The sequence below is a fragment of the Rattus norvegicus genome, assembly GCF_036323735.1.
Source record: "Rattus norvegicus strain BN/NHsdMcwi chromosome 3 unlocalized genomic scaffold, GRCr8 chr3_unlocalized_1, whole genome shotgun sequence".
In the NCBI taxonomy this organism is placed as follows: Eukaryota; Metazoa; Chordata; class Mammalia; order Rodentia; family Muridae; genus Rattus; species Rattus norvegicus.
Genome location: NW_026947362.1, coordinates 735550 through 749324, shown reverse-complemented (window position 1 = coordinate 749324; position 13775 = coordinate 735550).

Sequence of the window (13775 nt, the reverse complement as noted above, 5' to 3'; positions counted from 1 at the left end):
TTCTCTTTCTTATGCTTCTGTCTATGACTTCTGATTTCTTCCCTAGGTTTTCCACCTCCAGGGTTGTCTCTCTTTGTGCTTTCTTTATTGCTGCTATTTCCACTTATTGATCCTAGAATTTTTAAATTCCTTCATCTCTTTGACTGTGTTTTCCTGTGATACTTGAAGGAATTTTGTGTTTGCCCTTTAAGGGCTTCTAATTTTTACCTGTGTTTTCCTGTATTTCTTGAAGAGTTTTATATGTTCCCTACTCAATATCCTCTATCATCATCATGAAAAATGATTTTGAATCCACATCTTGCTTTTTCTGTTTGTTGGGATATCCAATATTTGCTTTTTTGGGATAAGGGAGCTCTGATGATGCCAAGTAGTTTTGGTTTCTGTTGTTTAGGTTTCTGTGCTTGACTCTTGTCATCAGGTTTTCTCTGGTGTTTCACGGTCTTGCTGTCTCTGATGGTGGCATCACCATTCTGTAACACTCTTAGTCACTGTTCCTATAGACTTCTTTTCTCCCACCAAGATGTGGGTACAGAGATATGTGGGACCAGATCAGCAATGGGTGCAGGTGGAAACAGGAAGTGTCCTGTCCCAGACTGCTCTTGTTTTCTGTGTCCTGAGGCCTCCAGCCTGGTTGCTTGGAGCAGAAGGTTTGGTCTCGCCTGTGTTCTCAGTTGTGTTACTTTTCCTGGCCACTGGCTTCCATCTCTGGACACAGGTAGATACTGGAAGGATCCCCTCCCTTACTCTCCCAAGGTTCCTGTATCCATAGGGCTCTAAGCAGCTTCCTCTCAGCACAGGAATGTGAGCAGAGGTAATGGTTTCCTCTAAGATCTCAGAATTGTCCATGATTCTGGGAGTCCAGGTTTCTCACCCACCGAATTTGGGTACAGAGAGCTATTGTACTCTATCATCTCTGGGCGCAGCAAGAAACAGGAAGCTTGTATCTTCTTTATAGTATCATCCTAATAAATGGAAATATCAGCATAGGCATTTCCTGTATATGAAATATATATGGAGGGGTTGTCATGGGTAGATGTATACATATAGATACAAAATACACTTGAATAAGCGTGGCGTATTAAGATATATCCTGACTGGAATCTGTGAAGAAGAATGACATAGTCTGTATTATATAAAATGGATTATGAAATTGAGTGGAAAAATTCTTCTAATAAACATAATATAATTTTAAATTGAATCTTCTTCATCATTAATTTATATAACACATCCTCACTAGGTATCTAGAATTTCATCGATTATGATACATTAAGGATGCAAATAAGAAAAAAAAACCCTCATCTTCCATAAACAGGCATTCTAGATTTTCCGTTGCATTTTAACTATAACCATGGATATTTCTGAGAACTTAGGGGTAGCCATGACCTCTGCTTCCTTAATGTAAAGGGAGAGAAAGAACTTAGAGTGTTGTCAAGCATGTGCTCACAGGAACTTACTTATATAATAGGTCCATGGTCTTTATTTTCAGTGAGCTGGGTGTTTGGTGGTGGTAATCTGAGTTTGAATTTTGTGATTTATTTGTGTTTTATAACTTATTTTACTATATCATTTATCTTTTATAAAGATTTATATTTTATTCAGTTTGTTTATTTTATTTATATTTCATTTCAGCCTTTCTGCTGAGATTAGATCTCTCCAAAGTAAATGAACTAAAGAAAACGATTTTGATATTTTACTAACATACCAGATTACCGCAGACGATGTGGCTATTTGATTATAGGAGAGAACTAACTATGCTTCCTTTGGAATAGAATAGGAAGATGAAACCAAAACACAAGTTAAATAGTTCAAATAAGGTATTAGCTATAAAGGTGAATTTTGTAATTGGATGGATTCACTATCATTATAATTAGACCTGATGTGATGTAGAGAATTACAAAGAGCTAATATGTGACTATTTCAATACAAACACCTAATATACAGTGACTAATTTCAGTTTCATTGACATATTGGTTGGGTCACAAGCCTTTAACAGCTGAGGTATTTTTGTAGCCTCTTATGTGGAGTTCTCATGCACACTAAATATATTTACTCTATAGTATGCAGCAGAGTTCGGAAAGCATATATAGTATAATAAACACAAGAAAAGTAAAATTTTATAGCCATAATCATAGAAAGATTATTTGTCCTCAACATTTATGCTTGCATGTCAGAACAGGATTCAATGTGCAATTGTCTTAACACTCTTCCAGTCAAGCCACACATCCAGGGAGGGGCTGATGTGAGCGGATCCACACTGAGTTGCAGTGACCTAAATCTGAGCTGTTCTCGCCATACTGAACGTGTTACCTTTCATCCTCTGTGGCTGAGACCTTGTATGAACAACCCTAAGAAACCTAGACTCTCCTGTTCTGTCTGCAACTCATTAAGTCTCTCAGAAACCATGTTAGGAACCCCAGTGTGTTCCGTTACCATAACCTTTCCCTGCCTGAGGCATCTCATCAGTAAAATAAGAATAAAAAGCCTCTTTGTTTAACAAACACTTAATGTGGCTGAGACCCGGGAGCTGTCCCAGGTGCTGAACACAGAGTACAGCCAGACACAGGTTCAGTGATCATGAGAGTTAAAAGCTGAGCTGGGAGAGATGCATAATTAATACGATCATATATTTATATAATAAAGAACTTGATAGTGGAAAAGCTTGAAAGAAAAAATAAAACAAGGAAAAGAACAGAGAATCAAAACAGAAGGTACAGGTGTGGTTAGACTGGAAATCACGCCCACTGCAAATCAGGCAGGATGGCACAAGTTCACTTCCGAAATAAATAACTCTAAAGTTCCAGTTCTGTGCTCAGAAGAAAAAAAGTGCCTATTAAAGATAAAACTTTTAATTTTTTCCCAGACATGATCTAATGGAATTGCTAACCAACTGGACTAATTGAAGAAATGTTAAAAAGGTGCCACAGAGACGACAGAGTAATTAAGAATGCAAACTGCTTTTACAGAAGATCTGAGTTTGGATTCAGGCTCCCGTGTCCTGTGACCCACAACCACTTGTTATTTCAGCTCCTGGGGATATACCGCCTCTACTGGCTTTCTTGGACATAGTGCTCATATGTGTATACACAAACACACACACACACACACACACACACAAACACACACACACACACATGTTCACTCACAGAGATAATTAAAAATTAAAAAGTAGACTTTGAAAAAGAATGTTATAGAAGAATCATTTAAGGAGACAAAATAATGAGTCAGAAATTGATATTCATACACAGAGATCAGTGCATGAGGAACAGAGCAATTAAAACAGGACTAAAATTAACATTTTCAGTCATGATTGCTCTGTAACATGAAATAATAACAATATATGTTCACATCTGAAGTAAATATAAAATAGACAGCAACCGAGAGACGATGGGAAGGAGTAATTGGAAATATAAGATTCCACGGACTGCGTATTAATACAACTAAAGAATATTTAAGTAGGGGTGAGTCTGTATTCTTTGACACCTATTGTAAATTCCAGGTGTTGTGGGAACATGTAAAACAAGTGTTTTAATTTTTTAATACATCTCGATGCTTAGGACCAGGGATACCAGAACATCTGCTTACATCCTGCTACTAGAAAAAGAGTGTCCTCATCTTTAGTGCCCATTCTTGGGAAGGTGAAAAAAAAGGGCTGGTTATGTCTACTGGGTTTGAAGAACATGTGGACTGTGACGAGTTGGTAGCCAGAGAGCCTGCATTATCCACAAAACAGTACTGGGGAGAACAGTGAAAGATTCAAAGAAGATCACACTGTGCCTGGGCCTCCTTCTGCTGACTCTTCTACTGACAAACTTGGACAGGTAATTACCCCACACATTCCAGGTTCACATAAACCTTCCTCTCTTGCCATAGAGATCTTGGATCTTCCACTTTTCCAGGAGTTTCTGGAACTATCCAAATGTTTCCAAAGATCTATAGGTCATTCCACATTTGCCCAGGTGTCCAAAGTCTTCCCACAGATCCTGAAAAGAAATCACACATTCTCCTCTTCCAGAAGGAGTGTTTTTTTTTTCCATCTTTATTAAATTGGGTATTTCTTATTTACATTTCAAATGTTATTCCCTTTCCTGGTTTCCAGGCTAACATCTCCCTAGCACTTCCCACTCCCCTTCTATAGGGGTGTTCCTCTCCTGATGCACCCCCACATTCTGCCCTTTACCAACAATCCCATTCACTGGGGAGTTCAGTCTTGGCAGGACCAGAGACTTCCCCTTCCACTGGTGCAGGACTCCCAGCAGCCGAGATGATTATTTTCTGCGCATGTGCACACACGTGTGCTGATAAGCCCGCAAACCCTCTATTCCTCTGGGAGAACGTTGTCCTAGAGATATAACAGCCAGAATATAGGCATCGAGGCCCTGGCAGCCTGAGAGTCCTGCAGAGGCTGACAGTCTCCACTGCCCCTTCTGTGACAAACAGTGTTGAATGTCTGGGGATTCTGAAGTGGCTTTTGTTGTATCGACTGACTTGTTAGCAGAAATGTGAGAGCATCAGTAACCCACACAGAGGTAGCTCATATCTCACAGGTGACAGGCGTGGCACTTGTGCTTGCCCAGATGCTCTTTTATGGTGTGCATGTGTTTCTCTCCCTCTCCAAGCAGGTTTCGGTGCAGGTAAAATTCCATTAACTCTTTCTCCATGAAAGGATATTCATCTCTGGTTTGAAAGTCAAACCAACAGCCATGTGTGCCATGGGACAGCAATGAGGAAAGATTCTTTTAGCTATGCAAATGTATTCCGAGTGATATTTGGATTTAATTGTAAGATTATTACCATCAGGTAATGAAGTTAAGATTTAAATATCATGCTCCATTTAAATGGCAGCTAAGCTTTTGGCTGAATCAGGAATCAGCACATTGTTGGGTAAATACTAATCGGGCTGTGATGACATCCCGTAATTAGTTAAGACTTGGGGGGGGGGTAAGATTTCCTTGGCTACCTGCCATTTTAGCTCAAGTCACTTTGAGGCTTCAGGGAGAACGCTCTCAGTCTCTGAAGGGTTTCCATTAGAAGGAGGTGATGTTTGAAGCAGTTCATCCAGCTCCGGGTGAGAGTCTAATTCTAGACCTGGATAATTAGATCAACAGTTAGATCTAACTGCAGACACACAATAGGAAGGAGTTCAGACTGATTAGCCACACAAGGCCATTAGGTGGATCAATGAAAAGTCAGCATTTATCTTCCTGAGCAGAACAATCCGCACTGCAGCTGCGCGTGGGTGGCTGCAGGCTCGAGTCTCTACAGCTGCTCTCTGAGCCACCTGCAGGTATAGGATGGAGTACAGTCTTTGTCCCAAGCCTACAGTGAAGAGGTGCTCATCCTGTCTCTGGGCTAGAAGGAACTGAAGTTCAGAGATGTCTTTGTTCAGGTCCACACAGCAAAGGGCAGGGCAGAGAGAGATTGACTTTCGGTATGTCTGATGCTTTAAGACATCCTCAGAGACACTGCTGCAAATCTCCACCCCCAACCATTGATCCCAAAGCAAGAGTGACCATCAAGATATCTAAGACTTGACTTCCACTGTGCACGGTGAGAAACTTCTGTCCGAGTTGAGATCTCTTCTAGGGTGCACAAGGAAAACCTTCTTCCAGTACCTCCCACCAGCTCTGGGGTGGCGGGAGAGGGAGCAGGCAGGGTCCCCCCATCTTGACATTTGCAAGGCTTTTTCATGCCTAGTCCCCACCTTCCGGGTTAGGGTGGGTTGGGGGTGGGGGTTTGGAGAGCCCTGCCTGGACTGTCCGAGATTGAAGAACACACGGAGGGGCTCCAGGCCACGTGCGCCCTCTAGCGCCAGTCAGAGGGACGGTATCTCCGTGACTTCTCACCCGTGAGACCTGCATCCAGCTCTGAACTAGGCATAGCTATATCTCTCCGATTTGAGAGGGAAACCTGCCCTTTGGTAGGTCAGTGAGCGTCTAATAGGGCTGCAGGAAGAGCATTTAGCTGCACAAGGTCTTGGATTTGGTCTTCAGCGCTACTTAAAGAACAAAACAGGGCATTTCGATCCAGCCCTTTCTTTTTACATCAAAAACGGATAAATGGAGCCTAATTGCAGTTTCTACTTATGTATTTTATCTATCCATTTCTTTCCTTCTCTCTCTCTCTCTCTCTCTCTCTCTCTCTCTCTCTCTCTCTCTTTCTCTCTTTCTTTGTGTGTGTGAGAGATATGTATGTGTACTCATGTGCTTGAATGTGTATTGTGTTGGGTTGGGGATTTGGCTCAGTGGTAGAGCTCTTACCTAGGAAGGGCAAGGTCCTTGGTTCGGTCCCCAGGCCCTAAGGAAAAAAAAGAATGTGCATTGTGCAGACATGTGTGTATGTGTGATATGATGTCATAGATTTTCATTGCTTTCCTATCAGATTCTCCACAGCAAGGTCTTTAAGTCAAAACCAGACTCATTGATATGACCAGTTCTGCTTGCCACTTTCCTCTCTGGAATCCCTAAATCTGCCTTCCCAGGCTTTAATTATAGTCAACTTCCACACCCACCCCCTTTGATCCCTCCCCCCATTTATATGGGTTTCTATGGGAGGGGAGTTGTACTTAGGTCTCTGTGCTTCGATGGACAGTGCTTTAGTTGTGAATCCATCTCCCTGGCTTCTGTTCTGTATGTCGAATGCTCATATTTGACTGAGCGAGTGTTTTTAAATTTCAAAGGAATGATTCCTAAGGCATCTCAGGCCAGGGGCCCATGGCTCTTGGTGCATTTGGAATGTAGGTGGCGGTCCTCAGCCTCATCAGAGTCTCTGACCCTGAAATTGTGACCTTTTATTTTTCTTTTTCCTTCTTCATTTTTTATATCAATGTTTATTCATTTTCCACAGTGCTGGGTTGCATCAAGACAACTTCCTTTAACCATGTCATGTTCTTTACCATATCTGACTTTCCTGCTCACACCCATCCCCCACTTCCCTGCCTAGTCTCCTTCCTTCTCCAGGCCTTTGTTGCCTTCGTGACATATGGACATAGCTGTGTTTTATTTTTGTTTTTTTGTTTTTTTTGGTTTTTTTTGTTTTGTTTTTCTGTTTGTTTTTTGTTTTTTGTTTTTGGATCTGTTAAGAACCCATAAAGATTCTTTAAAGAATTACAAGACTCACAAACAGGACAAAAATTACAGTATTTGCTTCTCGGTGTCTGGTTGATTTTGCTTAATGCAGTGGACTCCAGTTTTCCTACCAAAGACTTAATTCCATGCCTTTTGTGTCTGGATAAAATTCCATTTGTATGTGTACCAGGACATATTCAATGGTCTACTGATGGATGCTCAGGCTGATTTCACATCTTGGCTACTGAGAATGGTGCCAGGGTAAGCATGGTGTGCAGGTGTCCTCTGATGTGTTGCCTCTGAGTCCTATGGGCACGGTGTCCAAATGCTCAGGCTGACTGCCATTCACCGAGAGGCTCTGAGCCTAAGCTGTGTGCTCTCTCTTTGGATGGAGGCTTTGCATGAGATGACTGTGTGTGCCTGTGTTTGTTTGTGTGTGTGTGTGTGTGTGTGTGTGTGTGTGTGTGTGTGTGTGTGTGTGTGGTGAATGACTGTGCACTCTTACATTAGGACTCTTCATGGAGTTTGCGAAAGCTATAGTTGTGTTGGTGAGCATTGGAGATAGATGTTTACAGCACCCCATCCCTCTATCCCTCCTTACCCCTCTGCTTCCTTCTGCTCCTTTTCCCTTCCCCTTCTTTGCCAACTCCATCTTTTAAGACAGTGTCTCACTATATAGCCTAGGCTGGCCTCATGCTTGCAATGATTCCCCTGCCTCAGCCTTCCAAATACCAAGAAGTCCTTTCCTTGGAGGAAGAGAAAGACTTTCAGAGGTGCAGTTGTGGGCATGGGTTGCCAGGAGAGGAGTAGACACCAGACTGTCTGAATTTGTACAAGGAAACTAGGACCAAAGCAGATAGCATTGGGGACAGTGAGGTTGGCCACTGTGCCCACTCCCTGTCCCCCGCACCTAGAACCAGAGCTCTGGCAAGTCATGTTTTCTAAGCCATCAAGTCATTTCAGTGGTAAATAGAACATGGCACAGGGATCCTTGGGAACATGTAAAGCAGAAATTATTACCTTCAATTTCTAGTCTAGGAAAAGAAAGGGCAGCCAGATTCTGTGTGTGTGTGTGTGTGTGTGTTCATGTGTTGGGTCATAGCAGGAAACAGGGTGGATAGCTGGATTTCTAGATTTTCTGAAATTTGAGTATTTTCCTGAGATTCTGGGGAGAGATATGGCTGTGTGGGTCTGTTTGGTATCTGATCTTTTAAATAGAGAAGGGCTTCCATGGGGAGGGCCCATCCGAAGCAAAATGGACAAATACCACATGGTTTCACTCATTTTGGGGGCCCTAAAATTCTTTCAAGACTCATTTCGCTCATAGGGAATGGGAGAAGCAGGTCTGGGGCTGGAAGGGGGTTGAAAGGACCTAGCTGGATGCAGAGGAAGAGGTGCTGCTCCTCTGTTAGCCACCAGACTTGCCAGGACAGCATCAAGTGAACAGGCAAACCATGTTGTCATAACTTGGGGAAACCATGATGAATTAGGATGAAAAGCATCTCTCCTGTCCCAAGCCAGATTCCCCAGGGCCTCTGGGCCATCTCAGACACTAACAAAGGCACCAGTATCAGAGCTGAGAGATCCACATCAGAAACTAGTCACATTCCTCAGTTTCCCCTCTGGGAGAAACAGATCAATTACAGTCAGGACCAGCTTAGGCACAGCCTAGGTTCCAGCTGCCTTTTCCACCACCACCACCAACCTTGTTAGTGAAGGTGATCTGTCACTGATGAGTGGGCTGCATTCTTGGGTTATGGTTATTCTAATCCAACCACTATAGGAGACATCTGTTGCTGGACATAGCACCGTAGGCATGGCCATGCCTGGTTGGTTTCTATCAATATCATTCATGAATCACAGGCTTAAGTGGATGGAGGGCTGAAAGGGTTTGTGGCTGTGGGACCACTTCACTACTGGGGACGTGGCAGGACTTGGTCTACCCTGGACTTTCTCCAGCATCCTCCCGTTATGTCCTTCCAATTAAGGTGTTAAACCAGAGAGAGAATGGGTCCAGGTGGTATCCTGGAGACCGTGGCTCTGACATCACGGAAACATCGTGTGATCAGGCTGAATTAGCACTAACTCAATGTTCTCATGCTCTTCTTCAAGCCAGTGGCCTCTGCACTGAACCCCATGATTATTGATTAGTGAGTGAATGTGAGCCTGAAAGGGGGTGGAGCTGCAGTATTGCCCTGTACATGGCTCCCGGATGTCTTCCTGTTGGCAGAGCCCACATCGGAATGACTGCGGCTCCAGACAGAGTGCCCAGGGCTGAGAATTTAAATTCTGATCCTTGAGTCCCTAACATAATGAGCCATCTCCCAGCCCCTGGTGTTTTGTCTGATGAGTCTGCAAGTTGCATATTTAATATGTAAGGAATGGGAACCATGAGGAATGGGAAAAAGAGTGTGTTTGACTCCTCTGCCCACCCTCTGGGCTCCCAGGGAGGTTGTGGCAATGGCAGGGTGCCCTCATCTTCTCACTGAACTGGACTTCGTGGATGTTCTCAGGACCTTGGAGAGGGCCAGAGACAATGCTTTGTTCTGCAGGATGTTTCTGACTCTTGAAGGTTCTGGATGAATTCCAGGTGAATGGATACCTTTACCTCACAGAGAGGGAAATCAAGAGTCTCAATTATTGCACCAGCATCTGGAGTCTGTAGGACCCGTGGGGAGGGCTCTGTCCTTTGTCAGCAGTGGGGGAGTCACTGGATACTGCAGTCACAGCCTGAGCAGTTACTGTCCCACTCAGGTACCTCCATTCAGGTAAAGCTGGATCCCCTACTATACCTCAGGGGGAAATCAGTGAGTTTATTACACAGAGAAGGTGACTGTAACTGTTTCTGATTTGAAAATGGGCATTTAGAGAGAGCTTTACACACAATTCTTTGCCTTTTCAGGCACCATTGTTCTAAAGATATAATTTACAGCAAGGTTGAAGGACAAACTTAAGTTTAAAAATTAGGTAAAATATAGTGATTGTATATACTTGTTTTTTTAATTTTTTTAGATTTATTTTGTTATTTTATATGTACCTACACCTATGGGCATGTGCTATATGCATACGGTACCCTTAGAGATCATAAGAGGGTGTCTGATCCATTAGAACTGGACTTATGGATGGTTCTGAGCTGTCACGTGGGAGCTGGGAATGGAACTCGGGTCCTCTGCAAGAGCAGCCATTGCTCTTTAGGACTGACCCATCTCTCTGGCCCATCACTTGTTTGTCTTAGGTGATTTTCTTTTTGTAAATAAAGTTCCAAGATGGTTTTATGAGTTACATCGTTTGGATCTAGGGATGAGAGTGGATTAGTAACAGCATGAACCCAGAGGCCATATATTCCCTGACCCTCAGTAAGAACGGTTTCAATTGTGTATGTGTGCACACACACGCATGCAAATTGTTTGCAGATTCCCTTGGAGGCCAGAAGAGGACCTCAGGTTCCTGGGAGCTGATTTACAGGCAGCTGTGAGCTGCTTAAGTGGATCCTAAAAACAGAATTTAGATTCCCTGCGATTTTGGAACATGCTCTTAACTGATGGGCTCTCTCTTCAGGCCCATGTTTTTCTCAGCCTCGACTGAGATAACTTTAGGAAAATGTGCACTATCTCCGCAGGCATCCTTGGCTGGGTCGGTTGAGTTGATGTTTCTGATGCTCAGCCATCAGGAGACAAAAGCTAGACCCCAGAAGATAGCTTCTCTCCATTTTAGCGTCACCCTTAACTCTCCAGTTCCTCTATCCTGTCTTGTTCGAACCACAGGCACAATGCTGCTTCCTCCAGGAATCTGGAGGTGTGTTCTCGTCAATTGAGCAAGACGTGAGGCTATAAATAAAGGTCAGCGTGACTCAGTGCCTTTTGCTGTACTACGTATGAAATGTTTTGGCTGGAATTAGGGCCGGGGCTGGTTTAGGTGTGTAAATTAGAGACAGCCTAAAGGTCTCTTGAGTTGAGCCTCTTTTATACCCTTAGAGGCTCTCTGGGGAGCACGTCACCAACCAAACCACCTTTACCCCTGAGCCGATGGCTGAACACAGGCTTTGGGTCCGAGATACTTCTACAAGCTGTGAGACTGTGGAGTCAAACTGCTGTCGGGTCCTCAGCTTCCCACCTTCTGTCACATGCAGCTCTTCAGCTTGACATCACAAACTGGAGGGGAAGAGAACTGGGAGCTCATTACCATGGGTGTCTTGGAAAGTTTGGGGGCGAGTTCTGCATTAATTAAACCTCATTTGAATAATGAGCACATGCTATTTATTTTCTTGGAGAGCTGCTCTGAGGGAAGCAGAGAGGCTTCTCCTACAGGAAGCCTGGTGGCCCGTTTGCCCGCCGGCCATCACTTGGGGAAGGAGGGGAAGGAAAGGGTGATATTTTAAACTCTCTGTTATTGAAGGAAACACCCATAACTGGAACATTGTGGGGCGATTGTCAGCTGTTTCTGTGAGAAAAGGCCTGGGGTAAGCCAACGTCTTCTTCAGTCCTTTCCACGCTGTTCTCTGCCATGCATAGGAAATGGTCTAAAATCTGCACATCTCATCTCCCGAAATCATGTGTTCTTCTTCATCTGTTATGGGGCTGAGAAGAATGGTGGTGAACTTGGCGTCATGTGGCCACCTTAATGGTCATGAGGGGGACTCCACGGGAAGAGAGATGTTCTCACACCACACACCCAGATCTGCCTGATCTTAAAGTGGGTGCTTAAAAAGGACGGCATCTCTGCACCAAAAAGCAATGATTCTTTTGTACATATGGATATTTAAATCTGATCCGGGCTTATGATCTTTTCTAGGTAAAACAAGCATCCTATGTGCCTTTTCTCTGTGATTTTTTTTTTTTGCAATTGGCTGGACAGATTGACTTCATCTCTCATGTGGGACAGGAAGAAACCAGCCAGATTCCTCCAGCTCTGTAATTAAATAACATACCTTCATGCCTTTGGCTGCACCCAGCAATCTTTCTTCCCGGAACTACTTTCCCATCAGTCTAGGCCAGAGTTCAGAGTCATAAACAAAAGAGCAGAAAGCTCAAGCCTGATTCTGTTGAGAGTGCGGCTCAAGAATTCACACATGCCGGCACGTATGAGGCTGCACACTGGAGCTGCACACACTTAACATTATGATATTGCAGAGGAATGGAGGGGCTGTGCATACATGCCAATTTCATACTTCAGGGTAATAAAGGACTTTATGTTCTTGTAGTTTTGGGGCCACCGAGACCCAACGAATGTTCTTCACCCAAACATCATGAGTCTTTAAGCAAGACTTTAAAACAAGGGTGCAATTATCATATATGGGAAGAACACTGTTGTGGTTTGAATGTGCACTGCCGAGGAAATGGCACTATTAGGAAGTTGGCCTTCTTGGAGGAGGGGTCTCCCTGTCGGGGTGAATTCTTGAAATGCTACGCCCAGCCATGTGGGAGACAGTGTGCTCCTGGGTTCTTTTAGATGAAGATGTAGAACTCTCAGCTCCTTCTCCAGCACCATGTCTGTCTGCACACTGCCATGGCCTCTGCCTTGATGATAATGGACTGACCCTCTAAACCTGTATGCCAGCCCCGATTACATGTTGTCCTTGGTCATTGTGTCTCTTCTCAACAGTGGAAACCTAACTAAGACCGCAGACTAGATAGTTCATGGGATTGCTCAAATGTCCTTGGCACCATCACTCTTTTATCTTCTGCAATAGCCCAACCCAATCTCTCTCCAGTCCAGGGTGCTCCTCCAGTCTTGGTTCTCACAGGACTCCCCTATACAAGGCACTTTCCCTCAGAGTCTCCTAGTGTCTACAATACCACCAGCCATGGCATCCTCTTCATTGATAGGGTGAAGTCTATTCTCGAGGACGGGCACCAAGTCTCCATGTGGTTTTGTAGAGTAGCAAAGCATCTCCAGGGACAGGGCACAGATTCTGGGACTTAGAGAGACGGCTCAGCCATGAAGAACTCTTGCAGGTTCTATTCCCAGCATACCTATAATGGCTCACAGTTGAACTGTTAGCCAGTTTCAGGAGATCTAATGCCCTCTCTTGGCCTCTTCAGACATCAGGCAGGCACGTGGTGCACATAGTTCCATGTAGCCAGAACTTTCACACATTTGATAATATAAACACATCTGATTTTTAAAAGGTATGAGCTTGGAATATGGGTGATGCTGAGCATGGATCCCAACAGCTCTCTTTTAAGGGGAGGAGGGACACCAGGAGTTTGGAACCCGGTGGCTGTAGGTGAGGGAGCACCGTATGGTCATGTCAGTATAAAGCCTCCTGGTAAGGAAGTGCTCATCTCACAGCTCTGATGGTGCCCATGAGGCAGAGGTATTAGCACTGAGCTTGGGAACAGTCAGCACTGGGGGAAGGCGGCAGGTGAATGACTATGTCTTTCTTCAAATACAAAGAAAGAGGTTCTTTTCCCCGTGTTTTCTGTCATCATACAGTTCTAAAAACCCCCGTGGTCCAGATGAACTTAATTTGAAAGTCATTACAATGGAGATGGGGGGGTGTGAGCTGACAGTTCATTAAGGAAATATTTGATGAGCCAAGAAAAAATTGACAGAGTTAACATTATAAACACGATTAATGAGCAGGGTGGCTCCAAAAATTCATAAAAGAAAATAACAACACAACACGCAGGACCTCGTCTCTGTTGGCCTGACAGGCTGCTGACAGTGTGTCCTGATTTGTTTTTGTTAAATGGTTGAGGCTCTAGGCTT